The sequence below is a fragment of the Capricornis sumatraensis genome, chromosome 1, assembly GCF_032405125.1.
Source record: "Capricornis sumatraensis isolate serow.1 chromosome 1, serow.2, whole genome shotgun sequence".
Classification (NCBI taxonomy): domain Eukaryota; kingdom Metazoa; phylum Chordata; class Mammalia; order Artiodactyla; family Bovidae; genus Capricornis; species Capricornis sumatraensis.
The window spans coordinates 241,309,026-241,323,001 of record NC_091069.1 but is presented as its reverse complement, the minus strand read 5'-3'; the positions used below and the strand labels follow the sequence as shown (position 1 = coordinate 241,323,001).

Below are 13,976 nucleotides of genomic sequence, written 5' to 3'. Positions count from 1 at the left end.
TTCTTACAAGTTCAGCTCTGTATTCAAATATTTGATGGTATTCTATTTTATCCAAAAACTCTAAGTATTTGTGATAGGAGGGTCCCATGTTATGTAAACCTGTCATATTGATGAAAACCACAATTCACTATAGTTCTCTCATCTTACTGCAACTAACAAGAGCCTTTAGAAAGGGGTTGTTTTATGTACCTATAAACAGAAAAAAAAATTTTTTTTAAGCGTTTGAAAGACAGGCACCTTCAGATTCTCAGTTGTGTTCCCCATGCAGAGGTTAAATAGCAGAAGCATGAAGGTGGCATGTTGGAGTTCAGAGTACATGACCCCAGATGTATTGAGCAGAATCCAGCTCTGTTTCTACCTCCTCCGCCCTCACAAAACCCAAGTCTTTCCCCTCTTATTTGACACACAACTTTGCATCTATCTGTGCATCTGCCCGCTGTTTATGTCGCTCAGGAGGGCTTGGTCCACTCTGTTTTGTTCATCATTGTGAGACTAGGTGATCAATAATTACGTATTGCATGAAGCAGAAACATCACTTTGCTGAAAAAGGTCCATCTAGTCAAAGCTATGGTTTTTCCAGTAGTCACATATGGATGTGAGAGTTGGGTCATAAAGAAGGCTGAGTGCCAAAGAATTGATGCTTTCAAACTGTGGTGCTGGAGAAGACTCTTGAGACTCCCTTGGACAGCAAGGATATCAAAACAGTCAATCCTAAAGGAAATCAACCCTGAATATTCATTGGAAGGACTGATGTTGAAGCTGAAGCTCCAATACTTTGGCCACCTGGTGTGAAGAGCTGATTCATTGGAAAAGCCCCTGATGCTGGGACAGATTGAGGTCAGGAGGAGAAGGGGACAACAGAGGATGAGATGGTTGGGTGGCATCACTGACTCAATGGACATGAGTTTGAGTAAACTCTGGGAGACAGTGAAGGGCAAGGAAGCCTGGCATGCTGCAGTCCATAGCGTCTCAAAGAGTCAGACATGACTGAATTACTGAACAATAATGAATAAATGAATGAATGACTGCATTTCAGGCAGCCATCCTGACACCATTCCTGGCCTCAGAGTTCTGAAACCCCTGCTGTTTATGACATTAGCAGAGTGCCAACTTGCAAACAGTGGTCACCAAATGACTCACGGCTGACCAAAGTGATTGCATGAAAGCCCACCCAGGGATGTTGCCACATTCTACCAGGTATAAACTCCAGACTCAGCACTGGATCCCAGGCACCCCTGAGCAGATGCTGTCCTTCCTGGCCTCTGTCCTCACCACTCAGGCCCACTCTTCCTAAATGGCACAGAGCCCATCAGGTACACTCACTTCCCTAAGATGTTTGGCCAACCCTTAGGACTGGATTCCCAAGCTCTAAGCCAGCCTTTGGGAGTGGGCACCAGAACAGCAGAGAGGCCTCCTGGACAGAAACACTTCTCAATCTTCCCAGAAAAGAAAATGTTCCATAGGTTTGCCTCTCTTTAAGAACTAAGGTATTATTATCTTACTTCTTCTCCATCACTGAGGAGCCATAAAACTAAAAAAAAAAAAAAAAAAAAAATGCAGTGGGAGGACTTCCCTGGTGGTCTAGTGGTTAAGAATCCATCTGCTGATGAAGGGGACACAGGTTCCACCCCTGGTCTGGGTAGATTCTACATGCCAGGGGGCAACTCAGCCCATGCGCCACAGCTACTGAGCCTGAAAGCCACAGCCACTGAAGCCCATGTGCCTAGAGCCTGTGCCCTGCAACAAGAGAAGTCACGACAATGAGAAGGGGTGCACTGAAACCAGAGAAAGTCTGCATGCAACAACGAAGACCCAGTGCAACCAAAAAAAAAAAAAAATGCAGCAGGAACAGTGACCGGCATAGGAATGGTCCTTGCAGACAATCCCGCCCCCTGGCTGCCCTCCTGGCCGCATCCTTGGTCCATCCTCGGGGACCTGGAGAGCAGCCTCCTCCCACCTCACATCTCATTTCACAGACCACAATGACAGACCTCGCTGCACCAGGCAAAGGTGTGTGTGTGGGGTGGGTATCATCACAAACTTCAGGGCTTTTAATTGGTAGTTTCTTCTAATTATAAATGCGGGACACGTTGATTATAAAAACATGAAAAACACAGAATGTCACAAAGAGGAAGAACAAAACCGTTTATAGGCTTCCCACCCAGAGAACGACCTCTGTTCAGGCATATCCTCTTCAAGTCTTGTGGATCCGGATCATCTCTTCACACGGATGTCCATCCTGCCACCTCTACTTAAATTTATGGAAAGAACTCTTCCCTCAAGTCAAAACTGTTCACAATAAATCTTTAAAACCTGACTTGTAAATATTTCATAGGCGGATGTCCCAAGATTTATTTACTGTCTTGCCAAATGCTAGATACACAAGTCGTTTCCTCACCATACGTTTCTGAACAGATGAATTACATGATTAAGCATTGTTCAGTGGACTGGGTTTCCATTTATTCATTCAGGAAGGGTTTCTAAGCCTCTTGATTGCTGCCCCCACCCCATGCCAGGGCCTGTTGTCAATGCGTATTTGCTGTGGGTGAGGGAAGGTGCAGCAAGGGAGGAAAACTGAGGAACAAGGAATTTGGGGGCCACCAGTATCAAGTTTGGCTTGGGAAAATAAAGCAATAAATATAAGTAAGCAGCCTGCTGTGTCTGTCGGTCTGGAGACTGAAGTAGCAAAGGCCTGGCTTGGCTGGTCGGGGTTTGGGGTGGGACACAAACTGGCTCTTAAGACAGTGTCCCTGAACCCCAGCTCTGTCACTGTGTGATGCAGCAGTTCCCTCGAACTGCCCATCAATTTTCTCCACTCTACAACGTGGACATCATGCGCCCCACAGCACAGAGAGCATTGCTGAAAAGACCTGACCTTGTTATGTCCCTAAATTTGGCACATACAGGTGCCCCCCAATGCGCTGGCATTCACAACTATATACCCATATGCCCCATGTTTTATCACACAGATGCGTCCTAATAAAATGCATTGCATTTTGTGGTGATAGCTCAGAAAGTCATAATTGCTCCTAAAAATGTGTTGGTGCTGAGGGTGGGAATTCTAAATACTTGTGACTTTAAGGTAAACCAAATCAGGCCTGACTAACACTTGTCCCCACTCCTTGTGAACTATATGTACACGTTTGTGTATTAAACTTACAAGTTGATTCACAGGACCCAAGCTTTCCCGGGACAGGGAGGCTGGAGCAGCAGCAAGCCCAGCAGGGCAGCGTCCCAGGAGCAGCAGCAGTCTGAAAGGGAAGAGGTAGCCACGGCCCCGAGGCTCACTTGTCCAAGTCAGTGACAGGGTCCAGGGCTGCAGATGGCCCACTAGCAAGGCCAGTTATACATCACTTTGGCTTGCCCATGGGTGGGTGGGATGTGGGGGGTGCAGTCTAGGGTACAGGCAGGGATCCACAGAAGTGTCCCCATTGGCATTAGGGCAGATGCCCTCCGTAAGGGTCTCCGTCCCACTCCCTGGTGATAAAGTCAGGGAGTGTGGTCCCAGCAAGCCCTGTGTCTGCTTGCTCCAGAGAGATGTTGCCCAGCTGGAGCCTGGAGAATGGACCCAACAACCTATCCAGGGCTCTTCCACGCTTGGCAAGGATTCTCAGTAAGAGCTCCCAAGCCGGGGAGAAGTGAGAGAAGACGGTGGAGAGAAGGCAGCGTGTGAGTAGGCCTTGGGCTCCTAAGGGCATAACAAACTGGCAGGGCCTGATGGGGTGAGGATGCCCATCATAGGAAGATTTTTGCTGGTTCCAGGAAATCCCAGGCCCACCAGCCTCCACAGGGCCTGAGACCCCCTTGTGAGTGATGACCAGAACCAGTGAGGTTCTGGTCACAGCTCTGTGATCCGGGACAAGAGCAGTTGGGGTCCACATCTGCCCCTCAGCAAGACCTACCTTCAGGGCCAAACAGGCTTTTAAAGAGGGTAGCCCAGGCCCCTGGGGCTTTCTGTGTCAACCCAGTTAGAGGGACCTGTGGGAGAAGGAAGACTGCCCTTGTATCAGACACAGTGAGGAAAGTGACCAGGAAGAGGGGCTCTGCTGGATCGGCTCCAGAGGATAGACACAGAAGGGCAGACAGGACCCCACATGGGAGAGAGCTGCCTACTGCCTGTGGGGCCACAGCTGTCGGGCCTGCCTGGTGATGTGGTGAGGTCCCCATCACTGCTGTGCAAGGACACTGCCAAGAAGATTCCAGCCTCTTTGAATACATGAGCTTTCGCATCACTGAATTTCAGTTAATTCAGTAATTCTGAAAAGTGTAAAGGGCACTGTGTTTCATATATATATATATATATATATATATATATATATATAAAACTTTTAACATTTAATAGAAACTATATATAATATTTTTTATTGGATCTTACATAAGATAGCCACTACAGAAACTTAACATAGTTTAGAAGCAAGATGGATGGTTAAGAAGGGCCCAGTCCTGTGGGCTATTTTCTCAGAGGCTATAGGTCAGAGACCACTGAGGAGAGGAGCTTCAGATGACTCAATTAGGGAAGAGGTGAGGAAAGGCTAAAATATAGGCTGCTGGACAGAGATAATGAGCCACTGGGATTATCGCTATCCCAAGGCTTGGGAAAGAGCATTGCAAAAATCTCTCTCCCCTTAGGCACAGCCCCAATCTCAGCAGCTATGACGGGAATCACCTACTCTCTTCTTTGCCTAGAGTGGGAAAACATCACAATTAAAAAAAAAAAAATTACAATTTAAAGACACTATTGGTCCCTGCCCCCAACATTTGATTAGACTATATAGCATTCAATAATCCAGAAGAAAAACAAGGTAGCCCGGGTTGTCCTTTAGTGAGAGACAGTCAGAAATACTTCCTTAGAGAATGGGAAATACAAATCCCCCAAGGTCAACTGGTTTCCAAAACAACTATCAGCTGACATGGGCGGGTTCTGGCTTCCCGTGTGCAACAGCCACTCCACTCTGAGGCAATGGTTTGCAGAGGCTTTCTCAGAATTTTGAGATCCCTGTGATCGGCACCCATCTCCAGCAATCTGCGTGTGGTCCAAAACGTCCACTGGACCTTCAGCGATTTCTTTGACCAGATGATCTTCAAGGGCTAGTGAAGGGTCAAAAAGCAAGGGTGAAGGAGGGCACTGCATACCATCACCCACAGCTCGGGCTTATACGTCTGAGGCAACTTGAAATGCAGTGGGCAGCAGAAAGGAGCTTCAGAATGGCTGACAGGGACTGGTTTGTTGCAGGGCACCTGTTCACGCCCCTGGCAGCACTGAAGACAGCCCGATCTGTGTCCTCACAAACAGGAGTCTGGTCACTGGAATCGACAAAGACCAAGCACCTCTGAGTGAAAAGAGTGGTATGAGACTGTTAGGCAGTACCGTGTGTGGCCAGCTTTCTGCGCTCCTACAGCTTGCCTGTGTAGTAAGGCTTCCACTCCATAGTGCTGATGATACCACTGAAGACATTTTAGATGCTTTAATTTCTCTCGTTCTTTGGCCAGAAGTCTCTCCGGGCCACTCAGGAGACTACTACCTAGAGCTTCATGTTCCGCTTTGTAATTATGTAAGCAACATTGCTTCTTCTCTTTGAGCAGATGCTGAAGTCATTTAAACTGGTCAGTGGACAAAAACTTCAAACGAATAAGCTTCTCATGCATAATCAAGGCCACTTCTTCAGCTATGTAGATGCCAGCATGTTCGAAATTTGGCTGGCTTCACTGTGGCTACATTTTGGAGTCTAAGACCCAGCTCTGTCCCACCATGTGAGCTCAGCTGGCACAAGAATGCTTCACCCAAAAGCCCTGGACTGGTCTCCTTCGCTTGAGCATGAAGTACCAGGGCATTCCCACGGGCATGTTCAGCACAGAAGGGCACCACATCTTTCTTCTCAGGCTTTGGGGCAGCACTGGGACATCTTTTCCATTTTTCGCCTCTTGCAAGGCACATTCTTGTCTTTGAGGATATGCTGAGCACAACTCCTGCCCCACCAGACAAGGTTGCGAGCATGGGCGATGGATGAATGAGTGAACAGCACAGGGCCTCTTGAGACCTGGGCACTGGGGTGATCCTCACTCGATCGGTTAGCAAGATGTGGACCTGCATCCTGGTCATACTGAAACCTCTGCCGCTGCGCCGCTCCACTCCAGCGCTGTTTCTATAGCTCAGTTTTATCATTACTTGTGTGGATTCTACACAGTAGGTTAAAAATGTTGTACAAGTCATAATGGGCAATGAAGGCAGGGCCAGACGGGAGGACTTTCACGTACAAACAAGAGGGAGAAGTGGGCCCTGCCACCCGTCTTCTCCTGGAAGCCTCCAATTTCTTCCTGCCGTGAGGTTTATTTCCATCCTGGGTACCGTCCTTGACCTGCCATAGTCTCCTCTCCCACCCTATAATCAGGGGCTGGAAGTCCATTCTTATAAAATGTCACAGCAAGGAAAGCAGTGGGGTGACCCACTTATCCCCATCTGCCCAGAACATCTTCAGTTTTAAAACTGAAGGATGGGGAACACGTGTACACCCGTGGCGGATTCATATTGATGTACTGCAAAACCAATACAATATTGTAAAGTAATTAGCCTCTAATTAAATAAATAAATTTATATATAAAAAAAAACCACCCTGAAAGTCTACATCCTGGGAATCCCCTCGGTCCTACACATACCGAGGCCGTGGGTCACACTGAGAGGCAGGGCGCTACAGATCCTTGTTTCTTGGAAACATGGGGGCCTCTTTGGGAGCTGAGTGCAACCAGTGACAACTGGGGAAGTGCCTCCACAGTAGACATGCAGTACAGGCTTGTGAGCGAAAGATGCTTAGCTCCCCCCACTTCCCTCAAATGCACTGTGAATAAAAGGCAAAGCAGGACAATCTCATCAGGGCCTGGACACGGCAGGAAGGACTCCTAAAACCAGTCGAATCCATCCTGCAGTCTCTCAGGCAGCCAGTAGGGCAGGACCAGTGTGGCCCTTGCTGCCTGCTGTCTGCCCCCAACCAGGCACCCCCTCTCCCCAAGCCCACAGGGGCCTCACTGCATCCTCTAGCCAGCTCGTCTCCAGGGGTGTCCCAGGGGCTCAGCCCAGGCATGGCCTGCACCCACATCCCATACCTATCCCACTGACATTTCCTAGGTATCGTTCCCTCCATGCCCAACAAGCTGGCTGGGTGAGTTAATCACATAAACTAGTTCTAACTTGAGGCCTGTGGTATCATTTCCCAAACTCTACCTGGGGTCACACCTGGAAGACCTGAGCCAAACATGGTGTGGCTTCTTGGAACATCAGTGTTACTACAACATTTGGGGGTAGACACAACATATTATTTGGAAGCACACAGATATATCGTGGGAGAAAAATATAAAATTCACTTGATTCTAGGATAAAATGTCAACTACCACAGAAACGCAATAATCACTGTTAGTTAAACCACATCTCCAGAGCCCACCTTCATCCCCTTATCCTCCTCCAGTGTGGACATCTGGTCACTCCTTTAGAATTCAGGGCCAGTCACTAGCTTACTGAAGCTTACTGGTGCCACCTGCATTTTAACTGAGGCCTTCTGTGCTCCAGGGCACATCTCCCAAGGGCGTTGGATGGGACACACTTCAGAACATACATCAGTTAAGGCTGATGTTTGGGTAAACAAAACTCATCACTGGGACTCTCGGGGTCCTAAAGGACTTGCTGCGGCTGCTGCTGCTAAGTCGCTTCAGTCGTGTCCAACTCTGTGCGACCCCAGAGACAGCAGCCCACCAGGCTCCCCCGTCCCCGGGATTTTCCAGGCAAGAACACTGGAGTAGGTTGCCATTTCCTCCTCCAATGCATGAAAGTGAAAAGTGAAAGTGAAGTCGCGCAGTCATGTCCGACTCTTCGCGACCCTATGGACTGCAGCCCACCAGGCTCCTCTGTCCATGGGATTTTCCAGGCAACAGTACTGGAATGGGTACACACTAAATCTTAAAGAAAGGGTTAGTGTTCCCACATTTCTAGAGGCAGAAGTCAACCCTGTAGGGGTCAGTGCTGATGCTGACCAGACTGAGTGTCCCACAGGTCACAAGTCCTGGGGTTACTGCCCCAGCTGGGGCTCTCTGCTCAACCCACAGCGTCTGTGACATTTCCACCCAACAAGGTGACGAGGCTGGGGAGATGGTGAGAGGGCTGATCACTGCACAGCATCATCCCAGCCATCCAGCCTGCAGTGTAGTCTGAGTCTCTGGGCCTTGGTTTCATCCATCGCTTCTGATCAAATTTAATCCATTCCAGGGAATCAAGGTCCTCTAAATAAAGAGAGCTGAGATTAATTGCAGACAACCCAGCCAGCCCATACCCTCCTCTTTTGCCAGGTTTCAGAGCAAGGTGGTGGCCAAGAAGAGCAACCCCACATCCAAGGAGCAGTGGCTGCACGGGCGCAGGAGGGCTGAGAGGAGCTACTCCATGTTCAGGGTCAGGAGGGGCAGCGGTGAGGAGATACCCCTCATCCAAGGTAAGGAGCCGTGGCTGCGCTTTGCGGGAGCAACAGTGAAGAAATACCCCACGTCCAAAGCGAGAGAAACCCAAGTAAGATGGTAGGTGCTGCGAGAGGGCATCAGAGGGCAGACACACTGAAACCATACTCACAGAAAACTAGTCAATCTAATCACATGGACAACAGCCTTGTCAAACTCAATGAAACTAAGCCATGCCGTGTGGGACCACCCAAGACGGGTGGGTCATGGTGGAGAGGTCTGACAGAATGTGGTCACTGGAGAAGGGAATGGCAAGCCACTTCAGTATTCTTGCCTTGAGAACCCCATGAACAGTATGAAAAGGCAAAATGATAGGATACCAAAAGAGGAACTCCCCAGGTCTTTAGGTGCCCAATATGCTACTGGAGATCAGTGGAGAAATACCTCCAGAAAGAATGAAGGGATGGAGCCAAAGCAAAAACAATATCCAGCTGTGGATGTGACTGGTGATAGAAGCAAGGTCCAATGCTGTTAAGGGCAATATTGCATAGGAACCTGGAATGTCAGGTCCATGAATCAAGGCAAATTGGAAGTGGTCAAACAGGACATGGCAAGAGTGAACGTCGACATTCTAGGAATCAGCAAACTAAAATGGACTGGAATGGGTGAATTTAACTCAGATGACCATTATATCTACTACTGCGGGCAGAAATCCCTCAGAAGAAATGGAGTAGCCATCATGGTCAACAAGAGTCCAGAATGCAGTACTTGGATGCAACCTCAAAAATGACAGAAAGATATCTGTTCGTTTCCAAGGCAAACCATTCACTATCATGGTGATCCAAGCTTATGCCCCAACCAGTAATGCTGAAGAAGCTGAAGTTGAACAGTTCTATGAAGACATACAAGATCTTTTAGAACTAACACCCAAAAAAGATGTCCTTTTCATTATAGGGGACTGGAATGCAAAAGTAGGAAGTCAAGAAACACCTAGAGTAACAGGCAAATTTGGCCTTGGAATACAGAATGAAGCAGGGCAAAGGCTAATAGAGTTTTGCCAAGAGAACGCACTGGTCATAGCAAACACCCTCTTCCAACAACACAAGAGAAGACTCTACACATGGACATCACGAGATGGTCAACACCGAAATCAGATTGATTATATTCTTTGCAACCAAAGATGGAGAAGCTTTATACAGTCAGCAAAAACAAGACCAGGAGCTGACTGTGGCTCAGATCATGAACTCCTTATTGCCAAATTCAGACTTAAATTGAAGAAAGTAGGGAAAACCACTAGACCATTCAGGTATTACCTAAATAAAATCCCTTATGATCATACAGTGGAAGTGAGAAATAGATTTAAGGGACTAGATCTGATAAGAGTACCTGATGAACTATGGAATGAGGTTCATGACATTGTACAGGAGACAGGGAGCAAGACCATCCCCATGGAAAAGAAATGCAAAAAAGCAAAATGGCTGTCTGGGGAGGCCTTACAAATAGCTGTGAAAAGAAGAGAAGTGAAGAGCAAAGGAGAAAAGGAAAGATATAAGCATCTGAATGCAGAGTTCCAGAGAATAGCAAGAAGAGATAAGAAAGGCTTCCTCAGCAATCAATGCAAAGAAATGGAGGAAAAGAACAGAATGGGAAAGACTAGAGATCTCTTCAAGAAAATTAGAGACACCAAGGGAACATTTCATGCAAAGATGGGCTCAATAAAGGACAGAAATGGTATGGGCCTAACAGAAGCAGAAGATATTAAGAAGAGGTGGCAAGAATACACAGAATAACTGTACAAAAAAGATCTTTATGACTAAGATAATCACAATGGTGTGATCACTCACCTAGAGCCAGACATCCTGGATTGTGAAGTCAAGTGGGCCTTAGAAAGCATCACTATGAACAAAGCTAGTGGAGGTGATGGAATTCCAGTTGAGCTATTTCAAATCCTGAAAGATGATGCTGTCAAAGTGCTGCACTCAATATGCCAGCAAATTTGGAAAACTCAGCAGTGGCCATAGGACTGGAAAAGGTCAATTTTCATTCCAATTCTAAAGAAAGGCAATGCCAAAGAATGCTCAAACTACTGCACAATTGCACTCATCTCACATGCTAGTAAAGTAATGCTCAAAATTCTCCAAGCTGGCTTCAGCAGTACGTGAACCATGAACTTCCAGATGTTCAAGCTGCTTTTGGAAAAGGCAGAGGAACCAGAGATCAAATTGCCAACGTCCGCTGGATCATGGAAAAAGCAAGAGAGTTCCAGAAAAACATCTATTTCTGCTTCATTGACTATGCCAAAGCCTTTGACTGTGTGGATCACAATAAACTGTGGAAAATTCTGAAGGAAATGGAAATACGAGACCACCTGACCTGCCTCTTGAGAAACTTATGTGCTGGTCAGGAAGCAACAGTTAGAACTGGACATGGAACAACAGACTGGTTCCAAATAGGAAAAGGAGTGCGTCAAGGCTGTATATTGTCACCCTGCTTATTTAACTTCTATGCAGAGTATATCATGAGAAACGCTGGGCTGGAAGAAGCACAAGCTGGAATCAAGATTGCCGGGAGAAATATCAATAACCTCAGATATGCAGATGACACCACCCTTATGGCAGAAAGGGAAGAGGAGCTAAAAAGCCTCTTGATGAAAGTGAAAGAGGAGAGTGAAAAAGTTGGCTTAAAGCTCAACATTCAGAAAACGAAGATCATGGCATCCGGTCCCATCACTGCATGGGAAATAGATGGGGAAACAGTGGAAACAGTGTCAGACTTTATTTTTGGGGGCTCCAAAATCACTGCAGATGGTGACTGCAGCCATGAAATTAAAAGACGCTTACTCCTTGGAAGAAAAATTATGACCAACCTAGACAGCATATTCAAAAGCAGAGACATTACTTTGCCAACAAAGGTCCGTCTAGTGAAGGCTATGGTTTTCCAGTGGTCATGTATGGATGTGAGAGTTGGACTGTGAAGAAAGCTGAGTGCCAAAGAATTGATGCTTCTGAACTGTGGTGTTGGAGAAGACTCTTGAGAGTCCCTTGGACTGCAAGGAGATCCAACCAGTCGGATTCTAAAGGAGATCAGCCCTGGGTTTTCTTTGGAAGGACTGATTCTAAAGCTGAAACTCCAATACTTTGGCCACCTCATGTGAAGAGGTGACTCACTGGAAAAGACTCTGATGGTGGGAGGAATTGGGGGCAGGAGGAGAATGGGACGACAGAGGATGAGATGGCTGGATGGCATCACCGACTCGATGGACATGAGTTTGAGTGTACTCCAGGAGTTGGTGATGGACAGGGAGGCCTGGCGTGCTGCGATTCATGGGGTCACAAAGAGTTGGACATAACTGAGCAACTGAACTGAACTGAACTCAGAGCAGGTCTCCCAGCAAAGCTCAGATCCAACTGGCCCTACTCCTGGTCTCATCTCAATCAGCAACTTGTTAGCATGAGATGGGAATCTGAGAACCTAAAAGGACCTCAGAGATCACTAAGCTCAGACCCAAATGTTCATGGACAAGAGAATCTGGAACTGAGAGGCATTCTGTGGCCATGGGAAGGAGGGGGTTGGGAGTGAGCTGACACCTGCGGGAATTCCTGCTTTGCCACTGACTGGATATGTGGCCTTGGATGAACCTAGATTTCCAGTATGAAATGGAAATGCTTATACCTCCTTTGCAGGGCTGTTATTATGAATAGAAAAAGTTTAGAAACATATACTGAAAAGTCAAATTCAAGGGAAAAGACAACCATTTAGCTCAAGCCAGAAGTAAAGTTGGAGCATGTAAATACATAAAATTCCATCCAGTTACTAAAAGCAAGCTTTAAATCTGCTCTTAACTCTTCCTAAAAGGCAAAGGAGAAGGGAAACTGAGTGGGTGATAAGATTTGGTAATCATACCATTGCAGGATGAAAGTCAAATTTTACCTGATAGCGAGACTTGCTGTTTAGCTACAGTAATCAACACATGGGGGCAGAGAGATAAACACATATCAATGAAGCATGATAGAAAACCCTGAATGGACCCACACAAGTATGGCCGACTGATCTTCGACAAAGACCCAGAGGCAGTCTAACAGAGTACGGACAGTCTTGTCAACAAACGGTGCAAGAACCATTTATTTGTCCCTAACCACAGGCAAAACAATGAAACCTTGACTTAAACCTCACACTTATACAAAAAATTAACTCAAAATGAGTCACAGATTGAAATGTAAAAAAAAAAATACATAAAACTTTTAGAAGAAACACAGGATTTCTCTTTTATGAGTTAGGATTTGGTGAAGAGTTTTTAGACAACAATAAAAGCAGGATCCATAAGTTTAAAAATGGATAAATTACACTTTAAGTTAAGTGTTAAGTGAAGTGAAGTCGCTCAGCCGCGTCCGACTCTTTGCGACCCCATGGACTGTAGCCTACCAGGCTCCTCCCTCCATGGGATTCTCCAAGCAAGAGAACTGGAGTGGGTTGCCATTTCCTTCTCCAGGGGATATTCCTGACCCAGGGATCGAACCCGGGTCTCCCGCATTCCAGGCAGACACTTTAACCTCTGAGCCATAGACTTTATTGGAATCGAAACCTTTTTCTCTGTGAAAGATTCTGCTGAGAGGATGAAAAGCTACAGACTGGGAGAAAATGTTTGCAAACAGTATGCCCAGTGAAGGACTTGTATCTCATATATGCAAAAGAAAAAAATCTCAAAACAATAATTCAAAAATACAATAAGAAAAGGGACAAAATACATGAACACATATTTCAGTGAAGACGGTATTGCTGCTGTTGCTGGTTAGTCACTCAGTCGTGTCTGACTCCTTGCAACCCCGTGGAGTGTGGCCTGCCAGGCTCCTCTGTCTACTATGGGATTCTCCAGGCATGAATAGTGGAGTGGGTTGCAATCTTCTTCTCCACGGGATCTTCCTAACCCAGGGATCGAACCTCAGGCTCCTGCATTGCGGGCGGGTTCTTTACCAACTGAGCCAGCAGGGAAGCCTGAAGAGGGTATACACCTGGCAAATGAGCACATGAAGAGATGTTCAATAGCGCCAGCCAATTGGGAAATGCAAATCAAGACCACACTGAGATCTCACTATACACCAATCCAAACAACTAAAATACTCCTAGTTCCCTGAGACCTTGCAGGGGTCACCACCCCTCTTTGGGTCCATTTTTTATTTGGAGGAGGTTCTGGCCAGTTTTGACATTCTATTGTTGTATAAAAATGGGGTCTTCCAGTTTATTTTCACCAGTGGCAGTGCCCTTCTGTAGGAGAGGAATTCTTTCAAAAAAAAAGAGGATAGCTAAAATAAAAAACAGTAACAACATCAGTTCAGTAGAGAAACTGAATTTCTCAAACCTTGCTAGTGCAAATGTAAAATGTTATACCCACTCTGGAAAATAGTTTGGCAGTTTCTTTAAGAAAAAAAAAATCAACAGGAAACCACCATGCGACCCAGAAAATGCACTCCTGGGCTTTTCATTTCAGTTCAGTCAACCAGTCGTGTCCGACTCCACGGTCCCAGGGACTGCAGCACGCCCAGTTT

The 13,976-nt window shown here is 46.6% G+C and overlaps 1 protein-coding gene and 1 pseudogene across 1 annotated transcript in view; both read right to left on the bottom strand.

Annotated features, from left to right (window-relative positions):
- The window catches only part of SLCO2A1 (solute carrier organic anion transporter family member 2A1), a 94,156-nt gene that overhangs the window by 72,935 nt on the left and 7,245 nt on the right, over positions 1–13,976 (bottom strand). The gene's annotated exons all lie outside the window — the stretch shown is intronic.
- Positions 4,902–6,100, bottom strand: LOC138090229 (KAT8 regulatory NSL complex subunit 2 pseudogene; annotated as a pseudogene).